At 33.4% G+C, this 12,612-nt stretch overlaps 1 protein-coding gene across 6 annotated transcripts in view; it reads left to right on the top strand.

Annotated features, from left to right (window-relative positions):
* PACRG (parkin coregulated) overlaps positions 1-12,612 on the top strand; it is a 214,659-nt gene that overhangs the window by 30,860 nt on the left and 171,187 nt on the right. The window lies entirely within an intron of this gene.

The following is a 12,612-nucleotide window of genomic DNA, read 5'->3' as shown; positions in this document are numbered from 1 at the left end:
GATGGAAACAAATTATCTATCATGAAAGTGGTAACAGCAGTGGTAAGCAGCAATGAGCTCTAGTCTTGTATATAATGGACTAAACATGGCCTGTAGAGACTCTATGTGAAGTATTTTGTTTATATGTGATATCAGCAGTTGGAAAAAGGTCATTAAGATAACTTCTTGCATTACATGTAAATCCATTATTCTGCAAGAAGTATTTAAAGGGAATATTTACCTGAGTTTTTTTGCATTTGGATTTTTCCAAAGTATAGTTATTCTAGAATAATTATCATTATGTGAATGCTTCCCCCTTAGGTGTGTTTCCATATGGACTTAAGACAAAAGAACTTAAAAGAAAAAGTTGTTCTAGACTAATTAGTGCATAATGAAATATTTTGGAAAATTTCCAACTCTAGATGGGGTTAATGATGTACCCTGCAGACTTGGTTAAGAGCCCATTGGATTTAATTCCCCTTGCTTCAATGAAATTTCTTTCAAAACTACTGAGCCAGCTTTTAATATTTGCTGGAGTAGATAGAGTTCAGGCAATTAGCAGTTTTGAATAGGATTTAATGGGGCATTCAGATGATTTATCGAGCTCTCCAAAGTGTTACATAGATTGAGTTCCTTTGTAGTTGTCTTGTTCCAGAGTGGAGGGAGACATCCCTGTCATTAATGTATGTGTGCCCTGCAGGAAACATTTTCACTAGCTTCCAAAAGCAGCAGTAAATCCTCCTTTCTGCAGGTATGGTTCCATGAGCAGGTGAACATGCTGCTGCCTAGAAATCTTTACTGTTTATCTTCTTTTTTTTCTCCACTGGTCTTAAATTTGTAGCTTCTCTATTTGTGCCATCTCTCCTGTTCATCTGTCAATAGAGTAAGGTGATTTGGCTTTCTAAGCCAGCAAAAAACTATTAACGTTTTTCCCCTAGGTTAGTTTTCTATGAAAATTCAGATGTATCAGTTCAGGGAACATTCACAGGCACATCACCCAGTAAAAGTCGGATGTTGGGAATGTATGTCAGGCACTGGGGAGTGGAGGAGAAGGAAACTCTACCTTTAAGCAGTGGTGAGATGTTAGATCAACTTGTTGCTTAGGAATGTTGTGATAGCAAAGCCACCATTGAAGCTTGCACTTGATAGTAATCCCTCAAAAATACACTGGGAGTCATGATTTCCTACTTCAGGCAATGGAGCTCCAAAAGTGTAGGCTTCAGGCAAAAGGCTCCAAAGTGTAGGCTTTTCTATAATCACATCTAAGAATTAAAAAAAAAAAAAGGTCTCTTAGGATTAGTTCTTCATTTAACCTATTATATTTGGAATGAGTTCTTTATCCTTTAGAGGATTCTTGATTATTTTTTCCTTCTTTGTGATGCATTCAGTTTTTACTTGGTATTCTATTCGGGTGTATTGGGCAAAAATGTTCAGGCTATGTGTGCATGCACTCTCTCCCTTTTTCTTTCTCACTAAGTTCTACTTTCATCATAGTTCCTTTGTGATATAGTTTACAATATAATTTATACTGCACAGAATATCTCTGTATTATTTATTCTCTGTTGTTTTAATTATCTAGTTAAATACTTACTTTTTTATTTTTCCATTCCTAATGCACTAGGGTATGTAGACCAGTGTGTTGGACATCATGTAGTATTTTCAATGTCATTAACTAAAAGCAGGAAAACTATTACACTGAGAAGCATTTAATTTATTTTGTATCTCTTCCCCGTATTTACTGTTTTCTGAATAATCAATTTTTTTCACTTTTTTATGTTAGGAAATAATCTATTTCTCAGAAGATTAACATTCTCAGTATTTTCTCTTATATTGCTATCAGATTATTTAAGGCTCTCATATTTTCTTTAAAATAGCTTTTTCAGAAGAATGTTAATCTAGTTATTGTGTTAGTTTTTACTGTTATCTCCCATTTATGATTGGATTTTTGGGAATAACCCCAGGTTAGATATTCTTCCTTTCTAGCATAATAGTACCATTCTTTTTCTGAGCTGTTTTCAAAAAATCACTCTGAACATTTCCAGTTCTTGTGTTTTTTCCTGTGAAAATGTAATTTATTGTTCATCAATTAAAATGTTTTTTAGCTGTTTTACTAAGCAGCTTTATATTGCAATACTGTTTCAGTATTCCATGTTTCCTTCCTGCTTTGGCTACAGCAAGCCCCATGGAACTAATGAATCAATGAAGATGTAGGTGGAGAAGACAAGGCATGGATCAATCATACCACACTTCTTCAGTCTTGAGTGTTTATCAGAACAACACATTTCAGGCAGTTTCAGTCATATGGCATCAATAATAATTACTGCAAAAATTCTGATTTTAAAACAGTCATTTCTTTTGCAGTGTTCAAGGAAGATTGTCTTCAAATTTGAACACTGGAATTTTCTTCAAGGAAGTGGTCACAGCACCAAGCCTGACAAGAGTTCAAGAAGTGTTTGGAGAATGCTCTCAGGCACATGGTGTGATTCTTGGGAATTGTTCTGGCTGAGAGTTGGACTTGATGATCCTTATGGGTCCCTTCCAACTCAGCATAATCTGTCATTCTAAAATTAGTTGCAACTTTATACTGCATTTGCATTGCAGCAAGGATTTGTGATAACATTTGATTTTCACAATAATTTGTTTCTCACCATCAACTGTTATCTACAGTCATGTTCCTGAGTTTATTCCTTAGCATTCAGAAATGCTAAGGTGTTAAACACCATAAAATTTTACTAATACTTGCCTACTGGATCAGTTTCTTCCTCTAAGTGAAAAGAAGGAAAGCCAGAGAAAGGGTAACTTTTTTATTTTCTGAGATTGCCTTATCTATATGGCTTTAGAATCTTGGAAAAATGTGTGTTACTGTATTATTCTTAATGCTGTAGTTGCATATTCCTAGCACATTATCACTAGAAGCCATAGTAAAAGTGCAGGATCTGCTGATGACATTGTACAACACCATTTCAGAATGAGAAGCTCAAGGTTATTGTATCTGTACCTTTAAAAATCTTAAATGCATCTTATGCTCATAATAGAAATATTTGAAGATAGTTATTTCACTGAAACAGAAGACTGCAGAGTGTGGTGGAATATTCTGGCAGAATATTCTGAGAAAGCTACAGAAATGGTATGGAAATATCTATCACATAGTGATAATTGCTAACATTTTATTTTCGTTTAGTCTTTGTCCCTGTGTGAGAATATTTTACTCTGATTCAATTTTCTGCAGTTTCACTATGTCTAATCCAGTTCATAGGTTGACATGATAGATAATGACCCTTCTGGGGCTGAAAGAGGAAAGACATGAGAAAAAAGAATGCAAGTGTATCATTAGAGTTATTGAGGGGTAACTTCTCTTTGCAAAACTTTCAAGCAAACTGAAATAAGTTTTGGTCTTTATTTGAACAAAAGTTATGCCACTGAGCTGTAGTTACTGTTAAGATTTTAGATGTCAACACTTTCAGTAGTTTTCAAAATAAGTTTTACCAGTCATTTACCTCTGTCATTGCTCTAGTTTTGCTTTCCTGAATTCGCTATGCAGTTACTCGGTATGGTTTTGATCTTCAAAGAACCTGTAGCTTTATGAGTGCATTCTCTCTTTTTCTTCTTATCTATTGAAACTGGCAAATTCACTAAAAAGTTGTGCATGGAACCATATTTTTTGGCATTGGCTTTTTACAATTTGTTTGGCTAATTGCACCTTCTTGCATTTTTCTTTTTTTTTATTTTTTAAAAATATATGGAAACTTTTGAAATTTCTTCCATATTCTTTCAATAGTAGATTATGTTCATCGAGTATCTAAAGAAAAGTAACAACTGAATGTTTGGAGTTTTTATGTAGGTGCTCCTGATTTTGATAATCTAGTTGCCTGCTAGTGATCCTTGGGATGACACTTGTTCTGCAACCCATTTGCAGGGAGAGGGTTTATGGTTTTTTTCTGCATCTCAGTAAGAAAGGCCTGATAACAAAAGATATCCTAAAATAGCTATTTTAATAGGACAGAATAAAATTATGAATACAGATAGAAAATAAATTTTATGTCCTTTCAGATGCTTGGAACCCTTCTTTTATTCAGCATTGAACTGTCCTCAAAGTGGGTTTTTAATGGCACCTCACTAGGTTTTCAAAATGCTGGTTTTTATTATGTACATGCATTTTTTTCTGTTTATTTTTTTGAGCTATTAGGACTTCATGTTTCTAAAGAAGACATGTATAAAGATTTTAATAAGGCATCTGATTTTAATATGGCATCTGATATCTGATTTGTGCAAATATCAGCTGTGATTAGTTTGATAATCTCTTATAGCCTCTTTAATCCTTTCAATGACCCTTTATTGCAAACTTCAGCGTCTAATATCAATGTTTTTACTAAGCCAGTTACAATCTGGCTTAATTTTGCAAATTAGTTTTTTTCTGATTGCATGCTCCACCTATGCATCTTTGCAGTTTCTTTTTGTGGCAACACTGTATAATCCTAAGCATCTTTTGTTGAGATTTTTTTGAAGCTGTGATTTTTACCAATAACCATATGATTAATTTCTTCCTTCTTTTATTACTAGCTGAAAGTATTTTGATTGATAAGTATAAAGCAAAAGTTGACTAATTACATAAACCTGAAATTTTAGAGCCTTGTTTTTTTCAAGAATAAAGGAAATAATTCATAGCAAGGAATTTGCTCAATGAGTTTAAATGAGTTTACCTTCTGTTGTTTCAAATTAGTTTATGAGACTACCTGAATTCCATCCGTTTTTTCTATTGTACTGATTTGTTTTGTAAATATTTGCAGCAATTTGGCAGTGTATTTTTAAAGCGGGCATTTGGTTTATAATAAAACATTTTCAATTAGGTAAACCTTCTAAGTAGTCTTTACAATCCATCTAAGTTAGCTATCTATTGGAAGGCCATCTTTTCTTTTGAAAAAGAAAGTGTAATTGAGAGCAGAATCACTACATTCAAGACTTTGAAGAGTAAGTTACAACTATGGCTATTTTGAAATGGAAAATAAAACATGAGATTGCAAGTACTTGGGCACATAAAATGCAAAATATAATATATCATATATAATAACAGCTGGAGATTTTCATTGTTTCCAGTAATCCCATAAATTCACCAAGAAAGCTCTTGTTAGATGGGTGGGTACCAAATAATTTTTCATTACATTGCAGTTCTTTTTCACAGAAAGAAATTGTCCCAGAAATATAAATGTCCATACACTTTCTTATTAGAAACCATTTCCATGTAAATTTGTAGAGAATTCAATATGAAAAAAAGGATAGAAAAACTGAGCTAAATATCTGTAACCAGTAAAATTAAAAACTATCATCTGGTTAAATGAGAAAAGGAGGCTTAGGAGACAACTTACCACTCTCTACCTGAAAGGATGCTGTAGACAGGTCAGTCTCTTCTACCAAGTTAAAAGGTATAGAACAAGGGGGAACAGCCTCAAATTGCACCAGGGAAGGTTTGTTTTAGATATAAGGAAAACTTTCTTCACCAAAAAGGTTGTCAAGTCCTTGAACAGGCTGCCCAGGGAAGTGGTTGAATCATCATACCTGGAAAGTAATAGTGAAAAGACATGAAGATGTGGCAGTTAGGGACATTGTTTAGTGGTGGACTTGGAAGTGATGGGTTAAGGATAGGACTCAATGATCTTAGGGATCTTTTCCTACCTCAATGATTTTGTGATTCTATTCTGTGATTAGCTGCAGTGCTTTATTCTGTCTTCCATCAGTGTTATTATTAGTTGGTGTCAGTTGACAGCTGAACTGTCAAACACTGTATTGCTCAAAATTAATTTCTTCTTAAAAGGTTAATAAATCTGATAAGTAAATAATGGTTACTGCTCACCTGTCTTTCACATTTTTACTTCACAATTCTCCAGCCATCTTTTCTTTCTGAGATGGAGTAATTGATATGTATCAAATAAAATTGTCAAGTTTTTTCCTCAATTTCTATTTAACTTTGAAGTTTCAGTTTCTGTTACAGAGCTGAAGGAGAGCTTCTGTTTTGATTTTGCTGGTTGTATAAATTAGACTGATAAATGCTATTCACCTTATCTGCACATCTTACTGCTAGATTCTATATATGTTGATTGCATTTGTCAAGAAAAAAATAGCTAATAAAAAAATTAATATGTTAGAAATATTTTTTTTACTACAAATCCTAAGTGTCTTTACAATGATTATTAATGCATAATGTTTAGTTACGACAGTCTCTTTGTTGATCCTCAGTTCTGCAAAGAACTCACTCTTGTGCTTATCTTGTTTTAAGCTGAGTGAGTTCAGCAGAAGAAAAGGTGGATGAAGCCTAATGTCTTACTACTAGTTTCCAGGTGACATTCTGCTGGGGTTTCAACTGTGCTTTTTACTCTTTACTGGAAAGAGCATTTTTTTTCTACCCAGAAAGATGGAGAAAACTATGAAAATTAAAATATATTTTGCCATGTAGAGAATCATGTTCCAATTTCCAGTTATATTTCAGTATCCATGTTGGCTTACTGGAAACTGGCTTCTCTGACAGAAAAAAATGGCATATGTAGCCTTGTGACAGCAAACTATGCAATGTTATTCAGAATAGCCAGATGCCTTCCAGTCTTTATCCTAGTGTCCATATTTATATCAAGCAGCAAGATGGACATTAAAATATCATTTGTTCAGATGACCACCAGGAAAACTGCTGAGTATGTTGAAAAAGTCATAAAGAATCTAAAGTGAGGGGGAACGTCACATCTATTGGAACTCTGTTTTCAATACTTCTTCAAGCAGTCCTTTATTTTTTCTATATTGGAAAAGCTTTTTTCATAATCATGAAAGCTTTTTTCTTTTTCTTTTTTTTCCCTTTTTTTTCCTTTTTCAGTTGTATGTAGAAAAATGGTATGGCGAGATCGAAGGAAAATAATTTTAAAAACTTCCATGTCTCAGAGCCATAATTCTTGTTCATTTATGTTCATGGAAGAGCTGCTTTCTGACAAGCTCTTATGGTTTTTTTGATTGATTCTCTTGCAATTTATGTGAGTAAAATTATTTATATTTTTGTTCTGGCACTTAAAAAGCTACCTCCTTTTCCCTTAACTCCATCTTACAACTAGATTATCTTAACTGTGTTTCTTCTATCTTTTCTATCTTACCTTAAGAGTCTACTATGTTCCAATGAAATTATGCTTTGTGATACTGAAAATTGAAACCTGTTCTGGAATTTTGTTTTTCCTAACTACCAGTTGATTTTTTTAAAAATGTTTTCCTTTATGATTAAAACAACAGAAATGTTTTTACTTTGATTGGCATGATCTTTAAAGAATGAATTCTATGTCTTGAATTTCAAACTGGGAGTTTAATTATGTAAGAGATGCTGTTTTGAGAGGCTGCAAGGATATATAGAATTAGAGTAGACATAAATACCTGTGTTAGGAAATGAAGCCCCAAACAAATAATTGAAGCAATTGATAGTCCAAATGTCTCAGGAAAAGAGAGTCTGAACTTTCTGGCAAAATGTAAATTTGAATAATAAAGTACTTAAAGATCTTTAAAAATAATTTAAAAAAAGCTTTATAAACAAGGATTGCATCTAGTAGCACAATCTGAATTACAGCGTAGGTCACCTGCACCTGCATTCTCCATCACTTGTTGCACTGAGATTTAATAGCAATGTCTCCATGGCAAAGCTACTAGATTAAGCAGCCTATGCAATTTCTTTGAGCTATAGAAAAACACTGTGTGTGAAACCAAGAATTTGTGATTCATTTAAGTCCTATCAGCCCGATAAAAAAAATCAGTCTTCATAAGAAGATATTTACATATAGAGTCAAATTATCCAATTATTGCTACTTATGCCCAATAGTGAAACTATTTAAATTTATACATACAAGCTTTGTAGTATCCATGCCTTAAGCTGATGCTGTGCTCACCCTTTTAATGCATGTCTGGGTTCTGAAGTCAATGGTGCTATTCCTCCTTAGAAAAAACAGATCATCATCCCAGCTTTTTTGATTGGAGGAATGTGATCTTTTGTTGATGACCTTTTCCCCATAACCAGAGGGTTCCCCTTGGGTATGTTTGGCATCACATTTATATGTTAGTTAACACAGCTGACTTTTTCTTCATTGCCCCATTATATCCAAATTTACTATAAATTACACGGTTTGCATATGTTGTATACTTGTTCTTGTCTGGTTGGGGGGTGTTCAAATCTATCAGTATATAATCTTTTTTATTCTTTATTGTCCTTACAAAGTAGTGATAATGATTCTGTAATTATAGTGTAATTATAATGGAAATTATATTAAGCATACAAAGAATATGATTCCTTGAGATTCTGCCTACTTTCCAAGAAGTTAGTGATAATCAAAAAAGATTTTTTTTCTAGATTGCATTGTTCTGTGTAATTGTAGCAGTTTGTTGCTCATGGGATTAGATTTTCTGATGCACTCTAGTCCTCCTTAAGGAGTTAGTAGTCAATAAATAAAAAATGTCCAGTGAAAGTTTCATATTGCTAATTACCAACATTAGTAAGTAACCTATTTATCCCTCTAGTCTACAATGTATATTTTTCAACTCTTAATCTGCATAGTTGTGACTTGTGGGGTTTTTAAAACAATTGCTTTTGACCAATGTATGAAGACAGTAATATTTCACTTCGATGTACCTGTACAATATTGATAAAAATTTGCATTTGGAAGTTTTATTAATAGTTTTATTATTAATGCCCTTTCCTAGATGCTATGTAGAGCAGTTTCATCATAGTTCCACCTGAATTTATTTTGGGTTTTTTTTTCATTTATTTATTTCTTTGATAAATTTCAGAAATACATTTCTCAATAACTGGTGTCCTATTTGGTATCCTGGAGGTCAAGACATTCATCTTTACTATGAAAATCTTAAGATTTTTTCAGTTATAGCACTGGAATTTATGTATTTGGGATATGGTTTTAACTAAAACAGTGTTTTCAAGGGTTCTAGAACCACATATGAGAAATAAGATTTAAATAAATTGATTAGAACAGTCCCATTGAAAATAGATACTTTCATTCCAATCCCTGCTCAAAATAACATATATACCAAATAAAATTGCATCAAAATATGCTAGGAAATAGCATCTCAATATATTGAAGTCCCTTTGATAAGGCATTCTCTTTTTTTATGCCACACCACTTCTGTAAGGAGTCTGTACACTGTAAATTAGTTGTGTCAGTTTAAACTGAACTGAGTATAAATGTGTAGGTTACAACACAAGAAAATGGGATGAATTAGGCATAATTTGACTGAGAAATGGCATAACATCTAAAATAATAATTTTTATTCTGCACATTATGGATACTTTTCAGTTTCTTCTAAGTAAAAATGATCCTTTTTAATTTTTTAGAATCTTCAAATCACCAAGAAATTGAAATTTTCATTAAGTTTTATATGTTCACTGTCTAGGTAGTTAAGACAAAGTCTACTTTGCTAATAATATATGCTGAAGATGCCCTATTTCTGTCCTTTGACTTTCACCCAAGAGAATCTTCATGCTTACTGCTAAGCTCAAAACTGGGGAAGGTTGGGATTCTGCTCCTGCTAGCACCCTAGCAATCAGCTCTGGAGATGATGAGGAGTATAAGAACAGGAAATAATGATGATGAGGAAAAGAAAATTCGAAGTTGGCCATATTTTCTGGCAGAGGAAGAAAAAAGCTCTACATCTGCTGTGGGGATGCTTTGAGTGTAAAGAATGAAATGAGCTCTCAAACTATTAAAAAACATGTTTTGACTAGCTAGATAGAATGTGCCTAGAATGTGCAAAAAAAAAAAAATCCTGAGAATATTCCCATGAACCATAGAAAAACTTAGGTCAATCTTCTGTATTATTTCAAGTCTAAGTAGGATAAAAGATGTATGCAATAATAAAAAAAAATTATGCCTAACTGAATCTCTAATCACATAAATATATAGGACAAGAGGGCTAGCAAGAAAGCTGCTGAAGTGACATTTTAAGATCTAATTATCTTATGTGGAAAGAAACTGAGGAAATTACAGCTCAAGCAGTTGGACAGCGTATGGCCATGAAATATCACAATGCTAAAAGGAATCTGTGTCTCAAACTCCTTTCCAAAATGGAGAAAAAATAAAAGCCCCAAAACCCCTGTCAGTACTCTCCAGTCTAATCAGCTTACTGAAAAGAGAGAGATGTGTAATATTGTAAAGCATTTTTGGTACCATGACAGAAAAAAATGGAGCACAAAAAACAATAGTAAGATTTTAAAAAACAGGACAGGCTGTGACATTTAACAAGAGTTAATCTAGCTGTACTTCACTATATACCTGAGACATCATGATGTCCAAAGAGTTATTATCAACTCCTTCCCAAACAGTCTATTAAAGAATCATGGTAAAATTCACAGTACATTACTTTCTGATACTTCTGAAGAAAGCAGTTTCAGGAAAGAAAAAGGGGAGGCAGGGCTCAGAAAAGGTCTTAAGGAAAAAAGCAATTAAATAGAGTTTAGGCCATTTCTTAAGTCATAGCATACATAAATGGAACAATTCTAAAAGAAAAGCTTAGGAAATGACACTGGATAGTTTATTTAAAACTTGTCACTGATGATCAACAAATGTCAGTATATGATTGCCAAGCTAAAAAGTATGAAGATGATAACTTTATGTAAGGATTTTTTTTAACTTAACAAAATGGTCCCCTGTATCTTTCAGACCTGAAAGAGACCACAGAATCCTCACTGCCCTGAATATGCAGCAGATTGATTTAGCCTACAGTAACAATGCTGTATGGATTAAAGATGCTGCATTAAGAGCTTCAGTATGAGGAACAGCTATATTCAATAAATAGAAATGGTAATAGGGTTCTACAGAGTAAAAAGTTGGTTTTTAAAAAATATTTCATATATTCCAGATTAATACATTTCCATGCAGATTTAGTAGACTTCAATTACAGTATAACTTCCAGCTGTTCTGAAATTATTAAGATCAATATAATAAAACATTTATCATTACTTTAAGGCATGAATAATTATGTTTCCGGTAAAGGGGTTGCAAACAAACAGTCTAGGTAGTTATGGAGATTGACACAAAATATTTGGGGAATATTAATTACTACAGAAAATGATTAATCCTGCATTTGCCAATATGAAAAGCATTTAAAATAACAAAATTATGAATGTAAGAGCATTGTGACTTTTGAAAGGTGCATTTGTCCCTTCACAGTCACAACCCAGCTACTGTCAGCATCTGTGAAGAAATATTCTGTGAGAGCTCCTTTTCACTTGCATCCTACAAATTTGACTTCTTATATGAGACAAAATTGACTCTTTCACCAAGGAAAATTTAACTCTTCTTGGGAGATATTTTTTACCTGTATGCCAGACAGACAGGCAGGGATTGTTAAAATGTTTTCTACTGCATACAATATGAATTAAAGCTATTTGTTTCCTACTAGTGTTCCTCTTGTGAGGGAATGATTTAAACTTAACATCAAAGAAATCAATTGATCAGTTGTCCCTGCAAAAATGACAAATATTTTTGCAGGTTAATAAATACCTTTATGAGAAACAGTAGCACTGAAAGTAAAAGAACCTGCCCTACATTAAAATAGCTATCAGGAAAAATTGAGAAGGCTTCCAGATTTAGTGCAATTGATGCACTGGAAAGCTTTGAGAAACTAACAGAGCAAGACTATATTCATCTGGACTAGAATGAAAGAAATGTATTAGCAGAGAAATATATTAGCAGTTGTCACTCTTCTCCCTTTGCATCAAAGGAAATTGCTTGGCAAACATCAGGAGAGAAATTTAAATTATATTAAATAATGACATTATATTCCAGTAGAGAATAAGAGATGAAGGACCTTCCAAGTACAAAGTGCTGTAGAGCAGTTTATAACGTAGGCACATCTGTCTTATTGAAACAGCTTATCTCTTCCCCAATCAAAAATAACATTTCTTGAGGTGGTGAAATGGAGTAATTCTGCATGCAGCTTATGTCTTTCCGTAGTGTCTCAAGGCAATAACGAGCCATAGTATCTTTGTACGAAATCACGTGTCTGATTTTTCTTTCAAGTGGTAGTGCTTTGGAAGCATTTGTAATGTTTGCTGACCTATCAGTAGTTTCATTTGGAGGTCGTAAAATTGATTTTTCTGAATTTGACTTTTGAAGTTATAAGTTGGGCTTTGATCTGTTGTCCAGATTTGTGGAATAGCCCCAGAAGCAGCTTCTAAGCATTAGATGTGGCACCATTTAAAGCATATCAAGAGTGGCACATTTGAAGAAATATCTCCCTGTTTCTTTTTGGATATAAAAGCTTTTATCTGATACATGTTGAGGGATCATGTTCTTTTGATATTGAATGATTGTGATATTGATATTAAATAAAAAGAATTAATGTGGGACTCAGCAGTTCCTCTGGGACATCCTACTGTGCCTCTCCTGTCATTTGAAGTTTCTCATTCAATTTTTGGTATGACTGCATAACAAAATCAAAACATGATTGCAGAACGTATTAACCACCTAAGTCAGTTTAATCAAATTAGGATCAGTAAATTAAGAAGAGCAGGGCAGGCTTTGCTGCTTATTACCAGTCAGAGCAGACACTCTTGGGGTTGCCTAGACGAGGTTCTGATTGTTAACATTTGCTAAGATTCGTGTTTCC

Source organism: Motacilla alba, chromosome 3 (assembly GCF_015832195.1).
Source record: "Motacilla alba alba isolate MOTALB_02 chromosome 3, Motacilla_alba_V1.0_pri, whole genome shotgun sequence".
Lineage (NCBI taxonomy): Eukaryota > Metazoa > Chordata > Aves > Passeriformes > Motacillidae > Motacilla > Motacilla alba.
This window is presented reverse-complemented; position numbering and strand designations above follow the sequence as displayed.